General features: G+C 40.0%; 1 protein-coding gene across 3 annotated transcripts in view; it reads right to left on the bottom strand.

Moving 5' to 3' along the window:
* The window catches only part of PINX1 (PIN2 (TERF1) interacting telomerase inhibitor 1), a 215578-nt gene that overhangs the window by 118739 nt on the left and 69339 nt on the right, over window positions 1-27500 (bottom strand). The gene's annotated exons all lie outside the window — the stretch shown is intronic.

Here is a 27500-nt window from a genome sequence, read left to right as displayed (position 1 = left end):
TGAGTATACCAGACTTCTGATCCCTGACTTTTCATAAATCGCATGAGAAAGCTTCCGACCAGAGAGTGCACACAAGCTTCGGTACATTTTCACCAAAAATCCATCATATTTCAGCGAATGTGAACAGGTTTGGAGAATCGACAAATGGAAGGACACAACCTGCTCATTCATTTCCATCTCAAACATTATATAGTGCTCCCCAACAAATCTGTAATATAGTGCTTTGCCTCCCACCCCCCCTGCCTAAAAAATAATCTGACAGCTATTCTATACCCCTCCCCCCTCGAAAACAAAAGTTACCTTGAAAAGTGGATTAGCAGGATCAACTTGCAATAACAAATTCCTTTTATACATCACAAAACACCATGGTGAAGAAACAAGATGTCAGAAGTAAACAAAAATAAACGTATTTTCTATTGCGCATGCAGAATGGCCTAGATGTACGCACACATACAGGATAGCCAAGAGGTACACGCACTCGTCCATCAAGCTGTCTCGCCTGGGTTTGAATCCTGACCCAGCCATAAACTGTCATGCCGGTATTTTGTATGCAGGGCGATTCATCAGTGTGCGTGCGCCGTCTCTCGGGACTGTCCGAATGAGAAATAAATGACGTCATTATCTACGAATCAAAAATCAAGATTCTGGTGTCTGAGCCTCTTTTCACCTTGAAGCACCCAAGTTTCATGAAACCGACGTAGCATAAAAGGGTCAGAAAAAAGGGAAGGCAAAATTACAAATTTTCCCCTGATTAATATACTGTACGGAGAAAAGACATCAATGCAGATATTTAAAAGGGACTCATTGGGGGTGGGGGGGCGGGGTTTAAACCCTCTCCTGGAGGTTCAAAACATAACGCATCAATCCTTCAAAATCCAAGTCTGGGGAGAAAACGCACAAAGAAAAGAAAACAAACAAACGCCAAGTTTAACAACATTAACACAAACACATTTCACCGCCAGATATTTCCAAATTGAATGTTACCAAAAAGACAATGAACATCATGGAACCATCTGCATCAAGACCACATCTGTCCATCTGGTCATCCTCCCCCTGTTACACACCCCATAAACCAGTTCTGTCATTTTAGCTCAAGACTATTTACTCCTGAAAAACTTTTAATATAAATACATGAGAATCTCTCGAGGGCAAAACCAGAGCGTGTTTAAAAATATTGCCAAACAAAGACTTAAATCTGAGAAACAAATACTTAAGTCTGAGTTTTTTTTTTAAGTTTTTTTTTTCACATGAGAAAGCGACAATGGTTGATAATTTGCACTTCACAAACTACCTGCCTTTAAAATTGGTATTCCATAAAATGCATTTGATTGGTGTCCTGGCAGAGAAGAAACAAGAATAAGATTAGATTTTGGTTCAGGGTCCGGATGCAGATCCGGCCTCTCAGTACGATACAAAACATGACCTGTTCAGCCTGGCGGAGGTACGCACGCGCTCTACCGAGTGCCCTTCCAGTTGTGTTCCTGAAAGAGCAGATACCTCCCATGAGAAAGGAAGAAATGCACTATTTCTCCGGTCATGTTATTTTTGACATGGCCATAACATATTGTTGGAAGAATTTTTAATTTGTTTACAAATACAAGCCTTTATTGTTGGCTTAATGGTTAGGATGGTGGGCTTGGGATCCTAGGATCCTGAGTTCAAATCAAACTTTTCTGTTGAATTAATACCAGGTGGGGTTGACTCTGCATTCAATCCTTCCGAGGTCGGCAAAATGAGTGCCAGCTTGCTGGTATCCAGTGTCGGAGTGGCGACCTGTCCAGGATTGTGCACAGTAGCACAGGAGACTGCTTCGGTAGCACCAATTCTTTGCACAGAGTATGGTCTGGATGGATGGATGGATGGATGGACAAGCCTTTGTAAACTTGGTGGCAGAATAGTTAATCGATCGAGAAAAACATTTCTTCGACAGGGCTTTACATGAAGAAGCAAAAATATCTCAAAGTGAGTTACAAAGAAGAACGAGGAAAAGGAAGAAGAAGAAAAATAAATAAAAGCAACTGCAAAGACGAGGAATTTTAACCGCACTTGATCTTGTTCTTCTTTTTGTGTGTGGCAGCTATCATTTTGTTGGGGTGTGACTGTGCCACTGATGCTGTGCCCCCATACTCATTTTGCTGACCTTGGAAGGATGACAGGCTGAGTCAACCCCACCTGGTGTTAGATCAGCAGCCAACAGGGCTTGAACTCCAACTCCTAACCACCAAGCCAACACCAGGCTCACTGCACTTAACGAAGCTGTGCAATAATTATTTTAAAGATAGTAAGTTCCATTATTGAGAAGCATATACGAGGAAGGCTCCATTGCCAAGTCATCATCCCCATATGAGGAACTACCAAAAGGTTCCCACATTATTAGAGCATCACTTTATTACAGTGTTGCAAGGTGTGATTTGGTCAGAAGGCAGGAATAAATTTAGGTATGGTTTCAAAGATCATCAGCAGAATTACAAAAATCTAGGCATTGGCATAAAGGGTGGGAGCCAGTGAAGTGTTTTGAGGATTGCAGATACGTGATCAACCAGATCCGGTATTCGAGTCCGTATAAGAGTGTGCAACCGGACTTGGTGGTGTAATAATTAAAGCATCCATTCTGAGTCTGGGAGGTTTGTGGTTTGAATCTTCGATGAGTCATACCAAAAAAAACAACAATGATAAAAAAAATGGTACGTGCTGCTTCTTTCCTTGATACTCAGCATTTAAAAGGATAAAGCATGTACAAACAACCATTGCACAGACTCGATGGGCCCAATGGCCTCCTCCTACATTTAAGTTCTTTGTAAAAGAACTAATATTATATTAATTATTATTATTATTATTATTATAAGAAATCTATGATGGCAATTTGTCTCAAAAAATTGTGACTTGCGTCTAATGTGTCATGGTCTGTTCTGTCCTAGCTCTTCCACGAGCCGAGATCGTGTATAAACTAGAAAGGCATTCTTCGATGTCGCCAAATCTGCCTCCGCCCACATTATTACATCATGATACATACTTGTACCAAGTTTGATTTAAATCCCTGGACCCAGATTCAAAATATTAAATAATTCTGGCTGCCAGACCATGCGTCCGATGAGGTTAAAATTTAAAACGTATTCCCCACGACTAGATCATAATTGCGATGTTTCATGTCGATTGATGAAGCAGTTCAAGAGAAAATTTATAAAAGATTTTTGTTCAATCCAAGATGGCTGCCAGATCATGTGACCTATTAATTATTCATGAACACACTGGCATCTCCAAGGCTTGGGGAACATGTGGGTGAAGTTTCCTCTCGTTCTGCCAAGCTGTTCTGAAGAAGATGATTTTTTAATGTTTGAGGATTCATCCAATATGGCTGCCAAAAGATGTGACCTATGACATCATAGTTGGAGAACCTTTTGTTCCTCATGGATAGGCGATCATACCCGTAAAGTTTCACCTTGATCTGCTCAGTCATTTTGGAGATTTTTAAGTTAAAAACAATATGGCTGCCGAACCACGTGACCGATGATGTCATCAATCCCCCCTCCCCCACATACAATTTAGCCCTAGATGACCCACAAAAAATTTCATACTGATCGGATAAAGCATTCGATGTATGCAATTATGACGTCATAACGAAGCCACCTATGACATTAAAAAAAAAACTTTCCCATGTGACAAGTTTCAAATTTTTCCATGGAGTGGTTTCAGAGACAGAGGTCCAAAATTTTTCCTTTTTTCCAACATGATTGCCACACCACATGATGTCATAATTATCATCAAAACATTCTACATGAGTAGTTGGACCTGTGGTGAAAATTTCGTGTCAAATGGATAAGCAGTTGCAGAGACAACAGAGAAAATTAGCACAGACGGACTACGTACGGACGTACAACCCCAAAACATAATGCCACTTGGTCTTGGTCTTGGTCAGCAGATGCATAAAAAAATTTTAAACCTAATAATAGCTCCAGACCAGACAAGATAGTGCGAAGAGATGGCCCGTTAGTCAGGACTCAATATCCGTGCAGGAATAGCTGGTGGTTTATGCATCCCCCAACAGTTAAGGGGAGGGGGGGGTTAGTTTGCTTATACCTCTGCTGACCTGTGGATCATTTAGTACCTCACCTATTGAGGTTAATACTTCCAAAAGGAAAGGCATCACAGGCTTGAATATTAAAAAAATGTATTTCCAAAGATTGTCTATCAGCTATCTGGAACATGTACTTTAATTGTCATTACAGATGTGATGTTTCTCATCGAGTCAAGGACCAAAAGAAAAACAGGGCTTCCTCCACAGAAATCCATGAAGTTGTATTTTCTCATACAAGGATGTGAAGTGAAGACATTCGACAACTAGAGGGGGAGCATTCGGTAGAGTGCAAAACCTCCGCTGCCAATACTGCAGGGTCACTTAAGTGAACCTTATATCCCATTCATTGTAGGTCAAAACGGATCAGACTCTACTGAACCACGATTGAATAAACTAAGCTAGATCGACGCGCATGTAGAAATGCCAAAAAAAAAAAAAAAAAAATCGGAATTTTTTTGAAAAAAAAAAGGTGTAAAATTTGTTGTTTTTTTTTCTCACAAATTTTTTTTTTGGGGGTGGGGGTTGTAAATCACTTAAAACATGTAGAAATGCAAAAAAAAAATTATATATTTCAAATAAAATCGAAATTTTTTTGAAAAAAGTTGCAAATTTTTTTTTTTCCTCCAACAAATTTATTTATTTTTGGTTGGAAATCACTTAAAACATGTAGAAATGCAAAAACAAAAATTCAAATATTTTTTCAAAATGGCCGCCATAGCGGCCATATTGGACTTTGGACCAAGTCCAAAATGTAATGGCATGATCCTTGGACCATACCTAATCCCCCCACCAAGTTTCGTCGAAATCTGTCCAGGAGTTTTTCCGTAATACTGTTCACAAACAAACAAACAAACAAACAGACAGGGGTGAAAACAGTAACCTCTGTCCATCTTCGATGACGGAGGTTAACTAGAACGCCACTCGGTACAGGGGATACTTCCAACAGGCTGAAGAGTTTACGTTTTGCATTCCACCGATAGGCTGGATCTGGATTCAGACAACCAAAATCGAATTGGATCGTTCTCGTCACCTACACAACTCATCTACCAAATTTCATCCAAATTCATCCACAACTTTTTGAGATGTCATGATATATGTCACGTTTTTGGACCTACCTCTCAATGGTGAAGAATCACTTGAGGAAATAAAAATTATAGTATCCGGATCCCAATCAGGATCTTCACCAAAATCAAATCAATTTGTCCTCATCACACAACCAACCCCTCCACCAAGTTTAGTGTGAATCCAAGCCTGGCGTTGGCTTAGTGGTTAGGGTGGTGGCTTGGGACCCTAGGGTCCTGAGTTCGAGTCCCGTTTGGCGCTGAATTAACACCTGGGGTAAACTCAGCCTGTCATCCTTCCGAGGTCGGCGAAATGAGCACCAGTGGGATGGTAATAGGGGCACTGTATCAGCGGCATAGCTGCGCCCGTAACCAATGATGCAACCAGCAGCTAAAAAGGCTGCACGCGAAAGGAAGTCTGAATCCATCCACAGCGTTTTCAGATCTCGTGCTCACAGATAAACAAAGACGTCGTGCAGAGCACAGTACTTGCAAAATCCCGAAAAGAAATATGACCTTAAAAAGAATTGGTGGCTCAATTCAATGACCAAATATGCAAACCCCGTTCAAATTTCAAATAAATCAGATAAAAATTGACGATTTTAGAAATCTGGCCAATGTTGACCTTTTAACCTTTAGACAGAAAAAATAAAATTAAAATAAAATAAAATTGATGGCCGAATTCAGTGACCGTATATGCAAATCCTGTTCAAATTTCATGTCATTCGGATGTAAATTGAGGATTTTAGAAATTGCACCAAAGTTGACCTTTTGACCTAAAAAAAAAAAACTGGCTTCTTTTCTTATGATGAACTCTACCAGGTGAAGTTTCGTGAAGATCGGTTTGAAATTGTGACCTGTCAGCAATTGACACCGTCAGACAGACAGAGACAAATGAACAAGTCACTCATAGAGCAACACGTAGCAAAATAAAACAGTAAAACGGCACTCGGGAGAGCGCATACCTCTGCCAGGCTGACCAGTTTATGTTTTGTACCCCCCCGATAATCTGGATCTGAACCAAAATCAAATCGGCCTGTTCTCGTCACCAAACCAACTCATCCACAACTTTGTGAGAGACCATGATTATATATACATTAGTTTTGGGCCCTGTCTCAATTTTAGAAATTCGGCCTATATTGACCTTAAAAACAGTTGGTTGTTGAAGTCAGTCACCTGATGTGCAAATCCTCTTCAAATTTCAAGTCAATCAGATGAAAATTGGTCGATGTTGACCTCAAAAATAATTGGCGTTTGAATTAATTGACCCGATATGCAAATCCTGTACAAATGTCAAGTCAATTGGATGAAAATTGACAATTTTTGAAATCAGACCAATGTTGACCTTTTGACCCTATGACCACAAAAATAGTTAGTGGTTGAATTCAGTGACCCGATATGTAAATCCTGTTCAAATTTCAAGTCAATCAGATGAAAATTGAGGATTTTCGAAATTGCACCTAAGTTGTTGACCTAAGTTGTTGACCAAAAGGCCCCATGTTGACCTTTTGGCATATGTTGACCTCAAAATGAATCAGTGGTTGAATTTATTTCAGTGATATGAAAATGTTGTTCAAATTTTCACAGTCAATTGGATGAAATTTGACAATTTTAGAAATTTGGCCAATGTTGACCTCATGTCGACCATCGATCAGCTGTCGTAGGGAAGGTACCCACAGCCTGCGAAAGTTTCAGAGCAATCGGCTGAGCGGTTTGGGCTGTGGGTAAGCGGACAGACAAACAAACAAGAAAGATGTCGTACATAGCACGATACTTGAGAAATCCATAAAACAAGTTTGACCTGAAAAATAATCTGTGGTTGAATTCAATGACCATATACTCTTCAAATTTCAAGTAAATCAGATGAGAATTGACAATTTTAGAAATTTGGCCTACGTCAACTTTTTGGCCTGTGTTGACCTCAAAAATACTTGTTCGTTGAATTCTTCAGTGACCTGATATACAAATGCTCTTCAGATATCAAGTCAATGGGATGAAAATTGAGGATTTTAGAAATCTCACCAAAGTTGTTCACCTGAAAAAAATAATTAGTGGTTGAATTCAGTGACCTAACATGCAAATCCTGTTCAAATTTCTAGTCAATCTGATGAAAAGTGAGGATTTTAGAAATATGACAAAGTTGTTGACCTTTGGCCTTTGTTGACCTTTTGAAATTAAAACAATAGGCTTCTTGCTTATGATGAACTCTACCAGGTGGTGAAGTTTTGTGGAGATCATTTTAAAATTGTGACCTGTAAGCGGTTGACAGACAGACTGACAGACAGACAGAGACTATCAAAGTTGACCGACCAATATACTTGCAAATCTTCGATTTTCACAAGTAACAAACATTGGTGAAAACACAGCCTCCATCTACCTTTGGTGACAGAGGTAATGATGAAAGTGTAGTTCTCAATTTGTTTGTACGCGCATAGACGCGCGCGCGCACACACACACACACACACACACACACACACACACACACACACACACACACACACACACACACACACACACACACACACACACACACACACACACACACACACACACACACACACACACACACACGACACTTTTTAAAAATTGTACATTATTGGATATTCCTAAAATATAATATAATTTAAAGGATTGCTGTAAATGATGTAAATTTCACAACATACTATGTTAAACTTCATTTAAATTGTAAACCTCAAAACACAGTTCCCTTACCCAAAATAAGAACCTTAACCTGTAAGCAATGGCGCACGTGCACGCACGCACACGCACACCCATAACTCTTTGTATGCACATATACTATCCATATGCTACCTGGTGTTATTACAGTGATTACTGTCCACCAGGTGCATCTTCTGGACTTAAAAAAGTGTTGAAGACCCTTTGGTACTGCAAGCGTTCATTGACAGTTTTCTCAAAGCCAGCTGTGTTGACATTACCATTTGTGCAAATTTGTGGTCTCGGCCACTCCTTCTCACCACCTGCTCACCTGCAGCTTTTCTGCCAGTCTTATAATCTGCATGATCCTCTTCATTTTTACCACCACGGTTCGACTGATGGTAATTAATAAACCTGTGAAGGTCCACAGCAACAACTCGAGATAAATTTCTTAGGAATGTCTAAAGAAATCGATTCCTTGTGACAAAATTCTCCCTCTCATTTCTGATTTTTGGCAATGATGCACTGAAATTAGTATGATGTAGCTGTTATTCCCAAAAGTATATGCCTGCTGTTGGCTTATGGTTAGGGTGGTGAGCTTAGGATCCGAGGATCCTGAGTTCAAATCCCACTTGGCTGTTGAATTAATACCACGTGGGGTTGACTCTGCCCGTCATCCTTCCGAGGTTGGCAAAATGAGTGCCAGCTTGCTGGTATCCTGTGTCGGAGTGGCGACCCATCCAGGATTGTGTCCAACAGCAAATGGAGACTGCTTAGGCAGCACCATCGGTCTGCACAGAGTATGGTCCCAATGGATGGATGGGATTGATGGATTCCCAAAAGTGAAATTAACTTGTGTCCTTTAATAATGCGCAATATATCAAATTATCCAATGAAAAATTTTTCTTTTTAATGTTTGGGTGAATACCATGAATGACAAAGTCAAATCGAGAATAATCAACACATGCTTAAGGCATGAAGCAATTTGCTAATGCTGGCAGGATTGAGTCATTCAGATAAATGCAGCTTCTGGCAAAGTGGAAAGCAAAACCACCAATCACCTTTTAGAAAGTAAAGCACTCATTTCAGAATCGGAATAGGATTACTTGGCATATCTGCAAATTTTTCAACACCCAAATCCCTTAAAAAAATTGTGGAAGTACGTCGTGGAAAGAACCATCGATAAGGATGACAGAATACTCGTACATGACCTGACATTTCATCGAGCGCCAACCCTGAAAACAAGGCAGTCTGACCGTATATAGTTAATGATGCAAAAAAAAAAAATAATAATAATAATAATAAAGAGAATGCAGTTTCATTATCCAATGAGTTTGGTCTAAATGTGTCAGAATGAACTAAAATGGTCAATTACACAGACAAGGAAAAACAATAAAACTTTGAAAATTAATTCAATATATATTGTACCAGTTTTGTTGAAGCAACATCCCAAAACCTACATTTACATTTAAAAGATGTGCAAATTAATTATGATTGATAACAAAAGAAGACATGTTCGATTCTCAAATCTTGGGTGATAAAACTGAGCAACTGGCCAAAATTTAGATTTGTCGTAATGACGTAAAATTGCGTGAAATTTTGTTTTTCAGCGATATCGACTGCACAAGTACTGCTAAACGGTACGTTTTTGAAAGAACAATGTGTTCTACAATGCTCAAGTATACAATTCAATTGAAATAAAATTAAGATTTTAAAGATTGCAGAAAAAAATTTTCCGGACGTTTACTGCTCTTGATGCAGTATCTTTCACACCAACTTATCTAACACATTGCATTCGTTCTTCGTGCGTGTTCTTCATGTCAGTTATGATGTCCTGAAAAACAGTTTCCTGTTTGGAATGATTTTAAATTTTGTTTGACTGCCAGAAAGGTAGAGAGAGTAAAAAAAATTTTTTTAATCTCACTCCTCTCTGGGCATGTGCGATTGGGACGAGATTCTGTCCGATTTGCCAAATTCTGATCCAAACAACTATTAAACTGCCAGTCTGTGTTATCATTAATGTTCAAAATATAACACCCAATTGAAAGACAGTTGTTCCTTGATCGTAGACTGACGTTTGTAGACAGACAGACAGACAGACAGACAGATAGACAGACAGGCAGACAAGTGAACGAATTGTTAATCCTAGTTTTCATTTTGGGTGCGTGGTGTAAAAAATGAATTAAATGGCAGAACAAACTAGTATAAATACCTCACATGCAAGACTCAGGTTTTAAAATTGATTATTATTGATATTTTTGTTGACACTCATTGCTCAACGTTCTTATCTGTTTTCACCTGAGCCTTGCTTTCTGGGCAGCTATACTATAATCCGTGGTGCCTTCATTTTTGAAAGTGGATCTTCCCAACTGCAAGCAGATAATTTTGAATGGGAAAGTATGCCATCACAAAGAATAAACGATTGCACAATTACTCGATCAACTATATCGGATGTCTTGCAACACGAGTGGTTAATTTGACTCAAAGTTATGAGTTGATTGATCATCGAAAGTTTAATGATCAAATTACACATCAACATGGCTTAATGTATGTCGAGTCCATTATCGAGTTATGCCACGTGCTCCTGGTAACCTGCATAGTCTGCAGGAGAAAAACTTTTATTTCCGTTCTAATTAACAGTAAAGGTATCAAGCAATCATCACGTTTGTACAATCCTAATTACTTTTTCTTTTTTTCTGATGTAAATGGAACTAATAAACATAAAATCCATTTTGAATCACAAATGAGTGACACACTAGACAAATACGATCACATCAAATCAATACATTCTTCAGAAAGTTGTTTTTGTTCTTCTTCGTTCGTATGCAGCACAAGGCTGCGGGACAGCATCATTGGATGAGGGCACAGCTGTGGCATTGATGCAATGCCCTCTGCTGGTCAGTGGTAGCAATTTGTAATTTGGCCATGGTGCCGGCGATAGCTCACCTACTCTTCACAAAGGACACCGTGGGATCTCTAACGTCCACCAACGAACACAGGCAGATGGGACGTCCATTTAACGTGCATCCGAAGGACTACACAAACGCTGATGAATCACCCTGCCTGTGAAACACTGGGATGACAGTTTATCGATGGGTCGGGATTCAAACCCAGGCTAGACAGCTTCGAGGAGTGTGTACATACCTCTAAAGCCATTCTGTTATTTAATGATAGTACAGTACTAACAAAAACAATCTTTTGAAGATAGAAGTACAAGAGTGATATCGACTGCACGACCCATCCCAATAATCCAAACAATGAAAGCTCAAATCGTCTTTACATGTGAATATGTTTACACATCCAGATTTGATTGAGGAAACGGTAAGGGTTAGAAACATCAAGGTTGAGACACGGGCGTATTCCGAACCGGGCTACATGATATCGATTTTATTTATCGTGAAAAAAGTTCATACCTAATGAATTTGACACCAAGTTTAAAGGATAGACATTTCCATCACACATGTGCAATTAATAAATACAGTGGAGAGAAACAAGTATTTGATACACTGCCGATTTTGCAGGTTTTCTCACTTACAAAGCATGTAGAGGTCTGTAATTTTTATCATAGGTACACTTCAACTGTGAAAGACGGAATCTAAAACAAAAATTCTGAAAATCACATTGTCTGATTTTTAAATAATTAATTTTCATTCTATTGCATGAAATAAGTATTTGATACATCAGAAAAACAGAACTTAATATTTGGTACAGAAACCTTTGTTTGCAATTACAGAGATCAGACGTTTCCTGTAGTTCTTAACCAGGTTTGCACAGACTGCATCAGGGATTTTGGCCCACTCCTCCATACAGATCTTCTCCAGATCCTTCAGGTTTCGGGGCTGTTGCTGGGCAACACAGACTTTCAGCTCCCTCCAAAGATTTTCTATGGGGTTCAGGTCTGGAGACTGGCTGGGCCACTCCAGGACCTTGAGATGCTTCTTACGGAGCCACTCCTTAGTTGCCTGGCTATGTGTTTCGGGTCGCTGTCATGCTGGAAGACCCAGCCACGCCCCATCTTCAATGCTCTTGTTGAGGGAAGGAGGTTGTTGGCCAAGATCTCGCGATACATGGCCCCATCCATCCTCCCCTCAATACGGTGCTGTCGTCCTGTCCCCTTTGCAGAAAAGCATCCCCAAAGAATGATGTTTCCACCTCCATGCTTCACGGTTGGGATGGTGTTCTTGGGGTTGTACTCATCCTTCTTCTTCCTCCAAACACGGCGAGTGGAGTTTAAACCAAAAAGCTCTATTGTGGTCTCATCAGACCACATGACCTTCTCCCATTCCTCCTCTGGATCATCCAGATGGTCATTGGCAAACTTCAGACGGGCCTGGACATGCGCTGGCTTGAGCAAAATGACCTTGCGTGCGCTGCAGGATTTTAATCCATGACGGCGTAGTGTGTTACTTTTGGTTTTCTTTGCTACTGTGGTCCCAGCTCTCTTCAGGTCATTGACCAGGTCCTACCGTGTAGTTCTGGGCTGATCCCTCACCTTTTTCATGATCATTGAGGCTCCACGAGGTGAGATCTTGCATGGAGCCCCAGACCGAGGGAGATTGACTGTTATCTTGAACTTCTCCCATTTTCTATTAATTGCGCCAACAGTTGTTGCCTTCTCACCAAGCTGCTTGCCTATTGTCCTGTAGCCCATCCCAGCCTTGTGCAAGTCTACAATTTTGTCCCTGATGTCCTTAGACAGCTCTCTGGTCTTGCCCATTGTGGAGAGGTTGGAGTCTGATTGATTGAGTGTGGACAGCTGTCTTTTATGCAGATAATGAGTTCAAACAGGTGCAGTTAATACAGGTAATGAGTGGAGAATGGGAGGGCTTCTTCAAGACAAAACTAACAGGTCTGTGAGAGCCGGAATTCTTTCTGGTTGGTAGGTGATCAAATACTTATTTCATGCAATAAAATGCAAATTAATTATTTAAAAATCATAGTGTAATTTTCAGGATTTTTGTTTTAGATTCCGTCTTTCACAGTTGAAGTGTACCTAAGATAAAAATTAGACCTCTCTGTGCTTTGTAAGTGGGAAAACCTGCAAAATCGGCAGTGTATCAAATACTTGTTCTCCCCACTGTTCTTCCCCAATTTTTTTTTTTTTTAAGCCAACCTGTATACTGGATGGATTTCAGACAAATGCACTCATTGGAATTACATTGATAAGAAGAGGATAATTGTGTTTCCCAATTAGGTCTGGATGAGCAATCTCAAAAACATGAGCCACACTTTTTGCAGGGCAGCTTAAATTAACTAGTGTAAAATATAACTTCTCAAAATTAAAATTATCCGTAATCCCAAAAAATTAAACTAAACAATGGATAGTTCTCCATGAACAACAAAAAAAACTCAGATCCATAGCAAAACTCACTGCATTACACATATCTTAATTGAAACTACAAGAAGCAACAAAGAAGAGGAAGAAGAAGAAGCAAGAAGGAAAAGAAAAGAAGAAGCAAAAGAAGAAACAACAAAGAAAAATAAAACCTGCAGATTAGAGGTGGAGGTGTCACATCTAATCAAATATATATATATATATATATATATATATATATATATATATATATATATATATATATATATATATACATACATACACATACATATATATATATATCCATATAGAACCATGGCTAAGGTGACTGTCGAACTACTCAGAAAAACCGAAATGTGAGTAAGGAAGTGACCCATGCTATGTCCTATGTCCTGCCAAGGCTTTGCTGGCGCCGCAATAAGGCGGCAGGCCCATACCTGATAAGCACCCCCCAGGAAAGCAGGAGGGGACACGGGAAGGAAGCCGAAGCAAGCTGCTGCAGATGGCTGAAGATGGCAGAGAGGTTTAAGGAAAGGGAGGAGAGGGTGTTGAGATGGAGGCCAAAAAGGGGGATTGTTTACGCATCAAGCACAAGCTGGAGCAAAATCAGATTGTTACTGTTATGTCTTCACATCATAGAGCTTTGTCTATCATCGGAATGCTTTAAAACAAGTTTGTATGCAGCAAGTTGCTTCACTTTCCAAATTCATGCAAAATTGTGAGAGTATTTATATATTTGTTGCACTTCCATAGATGTCTTCCCGATCACAGAGTTAATAAAGTGCATCCCATTGGAATGGTTGAAAATAGCTGCAAAAAACAGCAAAAGCCAAGATTTTATAGCTTTTAAGATGCCAATGTACATATTTCTATATTTAATAAAAACGATAATCCTGTTGGCCTCACGGTTAAGGTGGATCTTCGTGTCTTGAGTTTGAGGCCCTGTCATATCCTTAAATAACACCAGGCAGGTTGACTCAGCTCGTCTTCCTTCTGAGATTTGTAAAATGAGTACCAGATTACTGGAAATGGGGGCACTGCATTAGCCGCACAGACGCGCTCCCAGCAATGATGCAACCGGCAGCCACAGGCTGCATACGGAATAATAATTATCAGCAGAATTACTCATCTGAGAATGATTCTGAACCGATTGCAAGGGATTCCTAGCTATTGTAAAACAATTCGCAAATTGACAGCATTCTTGAACAAGAAGCCGAATGCATCAAAGCCGTTAAAATAAAATAACCAGAAGTAACCGGAGAAAAAAAAGAAGAAAAAAAGAGCAATTCAAGAATTGCAAAACATCGTGAACATTTCGATTTTCTGAAGACGTATCCAGATGTGCAATATAATGTTCTGGAAAAGGTTAATTGTACAATACCTTTGAGGAAGACAAAAAAAAACAAAAAAAAAAAACTCAAAGGATCAGAAACATTCCTTTTCCCTTTAATACTGGAGATACAATCAATCCTCTTTGAGCTTTGGATAAAGGCACTTACCGAATGTGCCATTATAAACCAAGGAAAGAATGATAACACAGGAGCACGCTTTTTTCCCCACTATCAGTTCAGTGACATTTAATGATGAACTGTGACACGGGGCGCTGCTTGCAAACTGGAACTGCATTTTGTACAAACACGACATCCTGGAGGCAAAAGCCAGGCCATGGGAAAGAAAAGCTGCCCGAGAGAGGAAGAGAGGTTATGAGGAGCTATTTTAAGATGAAGGCTGGGGGCTAGAGAAGAATACATCGGTAACCTCACAAAGCAAACAACAGTACCTTTTGCAGAAAAGCACAAATGTGTGTTAAATGGACTCCCTAACAAATCAACATTTTCGCCGTTTTGACATTTTTTTTTATATACCTTCGCCACCGAAGGTGGACTGAAGTTATGATTTCACCCCTGTCCGTTTGTTTGTCTGTGAGCAGAATATCTCAAACAGTTGTGGATGGATTTGGATGAAACTTGGTGGACAGGTTAGGTGTGTGACAAATATCATCAATTCGATTTTGATGAAGATCCAAATGTGGATTTTTTTTTTTAAAGCGGTTCTTCATCATCGAGTGATCGGGCTAAAAACGATATACAACAAGATGTATCAAAAAGTTGCGGACGGATTATGAGAAAACTTGCTGTTCGAGTTGGTTACGTGACAAGAACAAGCCAATAAGATTTTTGTTCAGGTTTGGGCGCAGATCCGGCGTATCAGTGGGATACAAAACGTTAACTGTTCAGCCTGGCGGAGGTATGCACTACCGAGTGTCATTGTAGTTACAAAAAGGATCTGTCTGAGTGTCACAAGAAACGTATTGCTGGAAAAATAATTTGTTACTAAAAATGTTTCTCAAGAGGTTATGACCTTGCGTACGCCTGAACGCGCGCACACACACTTTCGACAAGCTCTAGTTTGCTACGTCATCAGAAGATTCATCCTTCATGTGAGTTTCAACTCGATAAACGTCACGAGACCCTTGCAGGAACGATGCATCGGCAACACCTGTTGCTGCTATCCCAAACTAGCAGTCGATAAGGGAGACCGTCACCTGCCAAAATCTTCTGCAAACTATTCATGGCCTATCCAGCAGCCAAAGGAATAACTGCACTTATTGACATTTGGAAGTTGGGATCAGCACAAATTACAGAATTGTTAACAGCCAACTAAAAATGCGAGAGAATGAAGAAAATGGACAGTCGTCATTCTCTTTAGATGCGGTCTACATTTACCTGGTTGAAAGGCTAACAAGGAGGAAAAAACATCACAGAAAAGATCAAAAAAATTGGAACGGGGGCTGAAGGACGAGGAAAGTGATGAAGGTTCATAAGAAGCTCCATACGTCAGGTGGCATTTGTAACCTTGTGATCATGCCCCCAAATGTTTGAACATCTGTTAAGTGCTTATTACTGAAGAATGCTTTGACAACCAAAAGTCATTTGAAGAGTTACAGTGGTTGCCATGGAATTACAGATGCAATTTCTAGGCAACTCTGGTAACTCTGAAAATAGCTTTTAGGTGTTGTTGATCTTCTGGAAGTTGACATTTTGCAAACCTCAGAAGGATGACTTTGTGGATAAAATCCACAAAGTTAGAGTTGGGATTGTGATGTGTCTGGGTCTTAATGGATCATGCACAGACAAACACAAACAAGTGAAGAAACACACACACACACACACACACACACACACACACACACACACACACACACACACACACACACACACACACACACACACACACACACACACACACACACCAATTTAAAGGATTGCTGTAAATGATGTTAATTTCACAACATCCAATATTCAACTTTATTTAAATTGTAAACCTCAAAATACAGTTCCCTTACCCAAGGTAAGAGCCTTAACCTGTAAGCAATTAAACGGTTTTCCGACTGCACGGATCATCAGCTGGGCACCGTTCTTCCTCGAGGTTTCAATCCTTTCAGCCCAGAACCTCTCCAAATGGCGGATCCACATCAGTAGATTACCTACATCAATAGATCCACAACCTCAGGTGCGTCCAGGCAGTCAGTCAACCCATCAACGCAACATCATGAATCAAACTGTACTCACAAGAGGATTTAATGTGTGATCACATAGTTACAACTCCCGTCACACATTCCATTATATGATAATACATTAAATCATGCACATCTTACCTTAAATATAACATGTCCACCAACAAGCATGACCATCCCACTCACCTCTGAATCAAACTGTTGTTCAAATATTCAAAAAGTTATTTATTAACGTTTTCTTTTAACCTGCTTGTCTCCTAGCAACCAGTGAAAATGGTTTAAGTGGTTTCGATATATAGATATTTTTAAAATGTATTTATATAAATATCTCGTTAATAATATTTTTCGATTCGTATTGAATTTCACTCATTAACCTCCGCCATCGAAGATCGGAGGTTACTGTTCTCACCCCTTTCTGTTTGTTTGTCTGTTCGTTTGTGAACAGTATTACAGAAAAACTCCTCGACGGATTTTGACGAAACTTGGTGGGGGGGGGGGGTTAGGTCTGGTCCAAGGATCATGCCATTAGATTTTGGACTCGGTCCAAAATCCAATATGGCCGCTATGACGGCCATTTTGAAAAAAATATTTGAATTTTTTTTTTTTTTGCATTTCTACATGTTTTAAGCGATTTCCAACCCTCCCCCCCTCAAAAAAAATTGTTAGAGAAAAAAAATTTTTGCAACTTTTTTTTCAACAAAATTTCGATTTTTTTTTTTTGCATTTCTACATGTTATAAGTGATTTCCAACAAAAAAACATGCCAAAATTATAATTGCGGCTGATTTTGGAACTTCAGGTGGATATACCAATGTAAAATCAATTTCTGTCTCAAGGAATCTAGTTATGACGAATGAATTGAGTATGTAAAAGTTAAAAGTAAAAGAGAAAGTTGCAAACTATAACTCTGTGAGCACTGTTGACGTCAAATTGAATGAATAGGATATCAGGTTCACTTGAGTGACCTAGCAGTATTGGCGGCGGAGGTTTTGCACTCTACCGAGTGCTCCCCCTCTAGTTTCACCTGTAACTGTCCCACAGAATAACTCCTTCGGAATGTTTCTGTCCAACAAAGGCATAATGCACAATGCGGAATGGAAAAGCATCTCGTTTATCAAATAATTTGGTGTGAAATTTATTATTGATATCAATTTGTAATTATTAAAAACAACTGAAGTGCGAGTTTGTTTTTCAAATTTTTATTTGAGTTTGTTTGGATATATATATATATATATATATATATATATATATATATATATATATATATATATATATATATATATATATATATATATCATCAATGAAGCTGATCAAATACAAATGCAACAATTTTGTTTTGTTTTGTTTTTTTTCTTCTGCATTAGCTTCATTACCATCGCCATGGCTCCACCTTCTGGCAACGTGTTGCAGTGCTGCAGCTGGCTCCAACCCTGCACGTTCATTACGAAGACAGATGTTGTTGTACTTACAATCGTGGACAAAAATATTGGCACCCTTGCACGTTTTTCAAATAATGCACCATTTCTTCGAGGAAATTGTTGAAATTAAAAAAAAATATTTTAGTATCCCCATATGTAATTATTTGGCTTGCAGTGGAACAAAAACAAACAAAAAAGAAACTGAAATGATTACTAAATCTTAGCTTCATCCACACAGAAATCCAAAAATGGCCCGGACAATATTATTGGCACCTTTTATAAGTTGTTAAAAATAATTAGATTTCAAGCAGATGATTTTCCTTTACTTTGGAATTGAACTCACCTGTGGTGAGTTGGAGGTGCCTGCAATATAAAAATCACTCATTCGACCAGTTTGAATTGGGAAAAGGAGTTATTCTGCTGTTCTGTGCCACTCTGTGTACCACAATGAGCATGGAGAAAAGAAAGAAAACCAAATAATTGTCTGAGGAGGTCAGACACAAGATTGTTGCTCAAGGATGTCAACATGGACATGGACAATCCAAACATGGACAATGTCCATGTCAACATGGACAATCTCAAGGCTACAAGTTCATTTCCAGAGATCTTGATGTTCCTGTGTCCACCATACACAATGTTATCAGGAAGTTTAAGGACCATGGCACTGTAGCCAATCTCCCTGGACGAGGGCGCAAGAGAAAACTTGATCGAAGATGACAGCGAAGGAGTGTTCGAATGGTGGAGAAAGCACCTCGATCAACTGCCAAACAGACTCAAGCTGAACTTCAGACACAAGGTATGATAGTTTCAACTCGCACTATCGGTCGCCAACTCCATGAAAGGGGGTTCTGTGGCAGGAGACCCAGGAGGACCCTACTGCTGAGAGAGAGACAGAAGAAAGCCCAACTGGAGTTTGCCAAAACACACATGAACAAGCCGAAATCCTTCTGGGAGAATGTTCTGTGGGCAGATGAGACCAAATTCGAGCTTTTGGTGAAGCACATCATCTCTACGTTTACAGAAAACAAAATGAAGCCTTCAAAGAAAAAGAAAACCTTCCCTCCAGTCAAACATGGACGTTCAGTGATGTTTGGGGTTGCTGCGCTGCCTCTGGCACTGGGTACCTTGAATGTGTGCATGGCATCATGAAATCAGGAAATTACCAAGGAGGCATTTTGGAGCGCAATGTTCAATCCAGTGTCAGAAGGCTGGGTCTCCGTCGAAGGTCATGGGTCTTGCATCAGGACAATGACCACAAACACACTTCAAAAAGCACCCAGGAAAGGTTCAAGACAAAACGCTGGACTGTGCTGAAGAGGCCAGCAATGAGTCCAGATCTAAATACCATTGAACACCTGAAGGGAGATCTGAAAACAGTAGTTGGGAGAAGGCACCCTTTAAATCTGGGAGAACTAGAGCAGTTTGCACAAGAAGAGTGGGTTAAACTACCAGTAGAGAGGTGGAGGAAGCTCATTCATGGCTATAGGAAGTGCTTGACTGCAGGTATTTTGTCCAAAGAATGTTACCAAATATTAAGTCGAGGGTGTCAATAATTTTGTCAATTCCATTTCTTTTTATTTTCTGATTTAAAAGGATATATTAAGTTCAGAATCAAAAACAAAGATTCTGTAGTATTAACAGTGAAATAAAGAATTGTGGAGACAAAATACTTTTGTCAATTTCAACTTATTTTTTAAAGAAAATCGAGTTATTTGAAGAAAAAAAAAATGCAAGAGTGCCAATAGTTTTGGCCACGACTGTACCTTCACTTGCCTTGTAATATTTCCCCTGTGATGCAACTCACTTTTTGTCTTCTATTGATATCCCCTTGCATCCCTTTCTCTTTGTCAAATGATAATTTGCAGGTCCTCCCAATAAATTAACAGATCTGTAAGATTGCACCCCATTTTGGAACTCTTTTTCATAATGCCTGGTGGAATGACATCAACCATGGCCACTGGCTGGCAAAACGGTGCCAAGTAGATTATGCAAGTATATTGATGATAATATATACACGACATGGCCAAAAGTATGTGGACAGCTGCTCTTCCAACATGTCATTCCAAAATCATGGGCATCAATATGGAGTTGGTCACCTCTTTGCTGCTGTTACAGCCTCCACTACTCTTCTGGGAAGGCTTTACACTAGATGTTGGAACATTGCTGCGGGGATTTGCTTCCATTCAGCCACAAGAGCATTTGTGAGGTTGGGCACTGATGTTGGGTGATTAGGTCTGGCTCGCAGTCGGCATTCCAATTCATCCCAAAGGTTGTTCGATGGGGTTGAGGTCAGGATTCTGTGCAGGCCAGTCAAGTTCTTCAACACTGATCACGACAAACCATTTCTGTATGGACCTCCCTTTGTGCATGGAGGCATTGTCATGCTGAAACAGGAAAGGACCTTCCCCAAACTGTTGCCACAAAGTTGGAAGCACAGAATCGTCTCAAATGTCATTGTATGATGTAACATTAAGATTTCCCTTCACTGGAAATTAAGGGCCTAGCCCGAACCATAAAAAATAGCCCCAGACCATTATTCCTCATCCACCAAACTTTACAGTTGGCACTATGCATTTGGGCAGGTAGTGTTCTCCTGGGATCTGCCAAACCCAGGTTCGTCCATGGGACTGCCAGATGGTGAAGCACGATTCATCACTCCAGAGAATGCATTTCCACTGCTTCAGAGTCCAATGTTGGTGAGCTTTACACCACTCCAGCCGACGCTAGGTATTGCGCATGGTGATCTTAGGTTGTGTGCGGCTGCTCAGCCATGGAAACCCATTTCATGAAGCTCTCAAATAACAGTGCTTGGGCTGATGTTGTTTCCAGAGTCAGTTTGGAATTTGGTAGTGAGTGTTGCAACCGACAACAGACGATTTTTCTGCTTTGTGCTTTAGCATTCGGCGGTCCCATTATGTGAGCTTGTGTGGCCTACTACTTTGCAACGGATCTGTTGTTGCTCCGAGACGTTTCCACTTCACAATAACAGCATTTACAGTTGACCGGGGCGGCTCTAACAGGGCAGAAATTTGATGAAATGACTTGTTAGAAAGGTGGCATCCGATGACGCTGCCACGTTGAAAGTCACTGAGCTCTTCAGTACGGCCCATTCTACTGCCAATGTTTGTCTATGGAGATTGCATGGCTGTGTGCTTGATTTTATGCACCTCTTAGCAATGGGTGTGGCTGAAATAGCCAAATCCACCAATTAGAAGGGGTGTCAGCATACTTTTGGCCATGTAGTATATGTCGGAAGATAGACTTCCAAAGAAAGCAGATGTGTTGAAAGATCGAGGGAGAAGTAAAAGGGGTAGACCGCGGTTGAGATGGGAGGGTTGTGTGAAGAGCAATACCAGAAAGGTGGAGGTGGATGGAGAATAATGACTGGTGATAGAGTGTGGTAGAAGAGATGCAGAACAGCTGCTTGATTCCAATCGGCCTCACCCCATATAAAAAGGGATTTTTGAGGAAGAACGAGATGATGACGACGACGACGACGACAACGTAACCAGAGATGCTTACCCCCTTATCAAGGATTTCAGGAGTGCCGTAAAATAGAGGATTTTTCACACCATTAACATCATTGTCTGTTCAAGATTTCTGGTGTGACATAGTCTTCATTTTGTTGAAGGGCTAAGGAAGCATTATTTCATTGAACAAATTTCCACACAAGTATAAAACTACAGTATAGTGTATATCTACTCAAGGTGTGGTGGCATCCTTGATATTACTCCTTATGTTAAAGAAAGCACTTTGATCACCAAATTAGCCCCACTTCGTCCTGCCTTGCCTTCGGAAATTAATCAGAAGAATTCTCCGCAATTTCTATCTGATGACATCAGAAGTACAACTTGCGCTCTTCGCTCTCTGTGCATCCCTGAGGATCGAGGGTTTTCTTGAACGCAGAAAGGAACAAAATGGGAAAATGACTGGCTATAACAAAAATATGTTAAACAATGACAATCAATCAGTCACAGAAAATGACTAAAGGGACACAGACACCTCCCTCGGAGGCTGAGACCCAAGTCTGTGCGGCCACACCGAGCAGCCCGAACGTGTGCGGAAAAGGATAATGACTGCCCCGTCTCCAGTGAGGAAGGAGATCCCTGCCTCACGAGAGGACAGAGTACTACAACCAACAACTACCAAGTTCCATACGAATCGGAGAAGAGTACACGAACAGAGCTGGAGCTTAGAGGAGAAGGAAATCATGGCAAAGTGGATTCTGCGAATGAACCATGGGGGACTAATGGTGAAGGAAAAAAGATTCATGAACCAGTTGACAATTGGGTTCATGAATCATGATCGTTCAATGAAAAAGGAGGTGGAGATTTTAAGTTCTGAGAGAACTTCCTCCCACCTTGTGAACCCCAAATGGAGATACCAACCAACGGGAAAACAAACTAGATCAGCTAATCGTAACGGTAAAAGATGTGGAGCATGGGGCTGTAATTCTGTACATCATTGGATGGCCACGGAATATTTCTATGGCAAAACGACCCATGATGAGCACCGTCCAAGCGAGCCATACCGATCTGCGTGGACCTGGTACCCTTCCTGGATGCACCGCTACACATGGCGATCGTTAGTTATGCGCAATTTCGAAAATGAAGCTTTTATTCTTTTCTTTTCACAAAAGTTGGCAAGGTTGCAGATTGCTAAACTTGTACTGTTACTTAAATCGGTGAAATGTTATTGGAGTTTGAAAGATTGCTAACATGTCATTGAGATCACTTTCCCGAATCATTGTTCAAATGTTATCCTTACTATAATTCACGGACCGGCGTTTTGTTTATCACACTACTCCTCCTCCTCCTCCTACAGTTTTGTTTTGGGCCAATTACATCCAGACTTGCTATAATCAGATCAGCATGACCCCAATTCATGTAAAGAGGTGTTTTATCTTTGGCGTTGGTCTTGGGGGGGGGGGGTGAGAAATGTAAATTATCTATGTAAATGTGTATCGTGCAGCATCACCTCGAGGTGGGGGAGGGTATTACAAGTCTCCACCATTTATAGTATAGTATTCCTGTCCCCGCATTTTCCAGTGCAGTGAGGGGTTTTGAATTACAGTATTGGTAGTAGGTATGTTTGTGCTTCAAGCACGTAACCTGGGTGTTTTTTTTGTCAATACAGAGCCGTCAGTTGTCTATACACCGGCCTCATAAAGGTATGCATCAGAAGTTGCATGCTAAGAACAAGATTGCCTGCAAGACAGGTACTCTGCTGGAAAACACGATGATACGAGAGGTGTTGAGAAAAAATAAATAAATAAAAACGTTATTGGATGCTCACAGTAGTTCATGAGAAGCACAAATTTCGATATTCTTAAATGTGTATGTAGTGGCAGAAGCCCGTGGTAAAGATACCACAATATAACATAAATATAAATAATTTTTTTTAAGGGAAGCCTTTTATTCTCGTGCTGGTTGAAAGAGTCAAAAATGAAATTTTATTTATTTCTCAATAACCAAGAAAAAAAAAATTGTCCACCAAAAAATCCCCCCCCCACCGCCCCACCAAAAAATCCCCCCCCCCCCACCGCCCCACCAAAAGCGAGCAAGGCAGCAATCTGTTGCTGAAATACCGGCTGGGTGAAATCTTTTTTTTGTCTCATTGAAAACAATTTTCTGTAGGTTCGGACCAATTTGAAGCAACTTTTACCTAATTTTTCTCTACAAATTCTATTTCTGTGTTTCGGGGTGGGACAGACACAGACAGACAGCATTAGCCTATTATAACTATAATAAATTATGAGTTTCATGTTCTGATAAACATTTGGAACACTCCACATAATCAGGAAGCATCAAATATGATGCACGGCTTCTTACTCAATGAACTTCACAGTTTATCGATAAAGTCTTAACTGTTGCTTAAACAATCATTCGAGAATGGATAATATTTTGATGTAAATTAAATTTTGGTAAACAGGGAAATACAACACTTGGACACAGGAAGTAGGCATTTGGCCCATCACACCCAAGCTTCATACATACAACCATTTAATTTGATGCCTCAGTTTACATACAACATTGGAGCAGGAAGGAACAGGAACATCTCCAGGATGTTTATTTTCTTTGTATGTAAATTTTACTTTTTATGTGAGGTTGAGGGGGTAGGGGTGAAGAAGGGTGAAGAGAGTTGTAGGACGAGGAAAGAACAAAAACGAACAACACATCCACTTTTTGACAAACCCTCTCACAGATGTCACAATCACTGCACATGCGTATACAAATACCCATCCATACCGAAGGTATACCAACCAGCTTGAGCCACGTCCATGTACCCCCCCCTCCCCATCCTCAATGATTCTCGGTTCCTACCGAACTCAAATTTAAACCTAATATACTGTTTCTGCTGCTACGACCTTTCAAGGGAGACCATTTCATACATAAAACTAGACGAGCACTCAGTAGAGGGGATACCTCCGCCAGGATGACCAGTTTATGATTCTTAATCCCACTGATCGGCCGGATCTGCATCTGCATCTGCACCTTAACCAAAATCGAATTGATTCATCCTTATCACATACCCAACCTTGTTCACCAAGTTTCGCCCGAATCGGTCCATAACTTTTTGAGATACCCTGCTCACAGAAAGACAGACAAACAAGGGTGAATACATAACCGTCATCCACCTTCAGTAGCAGAAGTAATGATCTTTGAGTGAAAGGAGTACGAACAAGAATGGCCACTCGGTAGAGCGCATACCTCCACCATGCAATGCTTGATCCAGTTAAACATAATCGGGCCCAATACATTTTTGAAATATAATGCTACATATCGTTTTTGGCCTCATCTCTCAATGGTGAAGATTCACTTTTAAAATTAAAAATAATTATTGGAGCCGGATCCGGATCTTCACCAAAATCTAATCAGTTCGTCTTTGTTCATACACCCAACCTGCCCACAAAATTTCATCCAATTCCATCCACAACTTTTTGAGACATCCTGCTATGCAGGATAAAAGTATGCGTCTGTCCGTATCAGATAAAGAAAGAAAGATGTCATAACTAGCACGATACTTGCGAAATCCATGAAACAAATTTGACTTTAAAAATAATTGGTGGTTGAATTCAATGAACAAATATGCAAACCCTCTTCAAATTTCTAGTCAATTGGATGAAAATTGATGATTTTAGAAATTTGATAAATTTGTTGACCTTTGACCTATGTTGACCTTTTGACCACAAAAACAATAGGCTTCTTGCTTATGACGAACTCCACCATGTGGTGAAGTTTCGTGAACAAGAGTTTCAAATTGTGACCGGCAGGCGATTGACAGACAGACAGACAGAATAATGCACAAGACAAACCAATATACTTGAAAAATCTTCGATTTTCACAAGTAACAAACAGACAGACAGAGAGAGACAGAGGTAAAAACATAACCTCCTTCCACCTTTAGTGGCGGAGGTAACAACACCGATGACTTATTTTATTGAATGAATTTGTATCGTACAGCCATGATTTATCAAACACATTCGTCTGAAATCTTGCTCATTTATTTCATTAAATATTTTGATTAAAATCATCGGGTATATCAATCAGGGGATTCACATTTCACACGGCGTCATCCCCTCTCCACGTACCTCCTCTCGCGTCTTCATGCTCAAAGCAATAGGGTTGAATTGAGAGAGGTAACAGAGGCAGAACCACTGTGGAACTCTTCCTCATCTTCAGGGGCAAGTTTGACCAAATGGAACTGCTGTTTAAATGAAGAACATAACTTCCCCAAGAGTGTAAATAAATAATTTGACTCCATAGGCACTTATAAAAAAAAAAAAAAAATATATATATATATATATATATATATATATATATATATGTATATATTTAAAATAAATAAATAAATAAATCATGGAGTATGTTTTGTTTTCCCTTCAACATTTTTCTTACAATAACCTTACTCTCAAGAAATAACTTGAACATCTTACACAGAGGAGACAATGGAAAAAAAAAAATCAACCCACTGCATGAGATTTGAACCTGATTTGATTTGAACCATCTCTCATGAACCTGATATCACAGCATCATCACACAAAGTTGCTCAGATGGAGAAACAAAACAGACAAATCTATTGGTGGGCAGTGGGGGGAGGAAGGTAAAAGAATTCACTTTCTCTTGAGCAAACGACGAGCCAGCAAAAGATAAATAAACAGGAGGAATCTCAACCACAATTAATCAGTCACCACAACCCGTACTCGTGAACTTTGAACCAGCAGACATTGTAACCGGCCTATCATATAATATATACCTTAGATTGCAGGGAGATATTTAAATGAAACAAAAGGCATTCGAAAGGTGAAGGCAACTATTACTTCTAAACATACTGACAAGCCTCGGTCTATAGAAAGCTGCCACAAGAGGCCAGTTTGGCAATTGGAAAACCATGGACATCGAGGGCAGTCCATCGAAAGAGAAGCTACAAAGTCAGAAGCCATGTTCTGCCTCATTACCTATATTGTCGAACAGGCAAACATCCCCCACATTACTCCGACCCAAAAGGCAGCTAGCTCCTCACTGTCCGAAAAAAGGTTCATCGACCACAAAAGCCCCCAAAATAGTCCCTCGGATGAAATAAAGGTTTGTCTATATTCTTATTCGTCAGCGATATTGAAATACGAGATTCTGAACGACATTTGAAAACACTATTCAAATTCTTTATAAATCAACTAACAATTTCATCACATTTAAATAAAACAGAAGGATACGCATCCTTTAAATAAGTACACGTTATCTAATCGGATGACGCATCATAAAAGAAGAGAAATACGTAATCCAAAAAGGGAAATTCAATCAAGGTAATAAATCGATTTGAAGCTGGTGTCATAGCAAAAGGCCAGAGAAAAATGATCCCTTTGCCCTACTGTTAGTCAGCAATGTGGCAAGTCATCGTTAGCATGGGTTTCCACGCAAACAAGAAAAGAGAACGCCTCGGGGATAATAGCAAGGAAATGGAAATTCCCAACTTATGAAGCACCGCAATGCAGGCCGGCTCCACGATGGCTGCCCGGCAAGAGTGCAGGAAACGATGTCAAGGTCTGAGAGTCTACGTGCTTGTACTCGTCATGCAATCTCAAACTCACAAAGCCTTGGCCTAAATCGACGACAGCACGACTGTACATTGTTCTTTCCTTTCATCGAAGACAACATTAGTTGATTGTCTTTTCTTATGCATAATTAGCAGGGGTACCCAGCATTGTTCAGTGATGTTCTAGCACCGTTGGGATTTTTTGAAGAAATCAATTATTTATTTATTTATTTTATTTGTGGGGTTCCAAAACATTTCCCGACACTCGCTAAGGAATGGGGTTGGGAATCATTTAATATTACCTTTAATAGACTTACAAAGGTTTTGGCACTCGACAGCGATTAAAAATAATAATAATAATAAATTTTTCTTTTGCCAAAAATACTCCCCAACACTCACTGATAAACCTCTGAAAGTTTGATGAAGAT

The sequence above is a fragment of the Eptatretus burgeri genome, chromosome 1 (genome assembly GCF_056783735.1).
Source record: "Eptatretus burgeri isolate ZD-2024b chromosome 1, Ebu_testis_v1, whole genome shotgun sequence".
Classification (NCBI taxonomy): Eukaryota; Metazoa; Chordata; class Myxini; order Myxiniformes; family Myxinidae; genus Eptatretus; species Eptatretus burgeri.
Note: the sequence above shows the minus strand (reverse complement) of the source record. Positions and strands in the feature narration are given on the sequence as shown.